The sequence below is a fragment of the Bison bison genome, unplaced genomic scaffold (genome assembly GCF_000754665.1).
Source record: "Bison bison bison isolate TAMUID 2011002044 unplaced genomic scaffold, Bison_UMD1.0 scf7180017864368, whole genome shotgun sequence".
NCBI classification, from domain to species: Eukaryota; Metazoa; Chordata; class Mammalia; order Artiodactyla; family Bovidae; genus Bison; species Bison bison.
Genome location: NW_011494940.1, coordinates 6075019 through 6075813, shown reverse-complemented (window position 1 = coordinate 6075813; position 795 = coordinate 6075019).

Below are 795 nucleotides of genomic sequence, written 5' to 3'. Positions count from 1 at the left end.
GGGTGTGTTCAGCCGCTTAAGTCCTGTCCAACTCTTTGTGACCCCATCAGTGTAACCTGCCAGGCTCCTCTGTCCATGTGATTATCCAGGCAATAATACTGGAGTGGGTTCCATTTCCCTTCCAGGGGACCTTCCTGACCAAGGGATTGAACCCCTGTCTTTTACATCTCCTGAATTGGTAGGCAGGTTCTTTATCACTAGCACCACCTGGGAAACCTATTAAATCTTTACTTTTATTTAATTTAATTAATTTAAAATTAAAAGATATGGCTTGAAGAACCAGATCTTCCTTATAAATCAGTTTCAATTAATTTGTATACTCAGTAATTTGTGTATCTCTTAGATATTTTCCTCAAGATGAGAGTCCATGCCCCTCCCTAAATATAGGCTGGGTTAGTGACTTGTTTCCAAGAACAGAACCTGTCAGAGTGAAGGAGATAACTTTATAGCAGAGGAACTAGTGGTAAGTCATATTGATAGTATGAATCCTTGATGGGCAGTGATGAGAAAGATATATTGCCTTGGAGGTATAGTTCTAAAAATATATAACCCAGTGCAACCAGGAGAAACATATCAAACCCATATTGAGAGTCATTCTGCAAAATACCTGTCCCTGAAGGACTCATGAAAATTACCAAAAGTCATGAAAAGCAAGGAGAGTTTGTTGCTGCTGCTGCTAAGTCACTTCAGTCATGTCCGACTCTGTGCAACCACATAGACAAAAGACCACCAGGCTCCCCTGTCCCTGCGATTCTCCAGGCAAGAACACTGGAGCGGGTTGCCATTGCCTTCTCC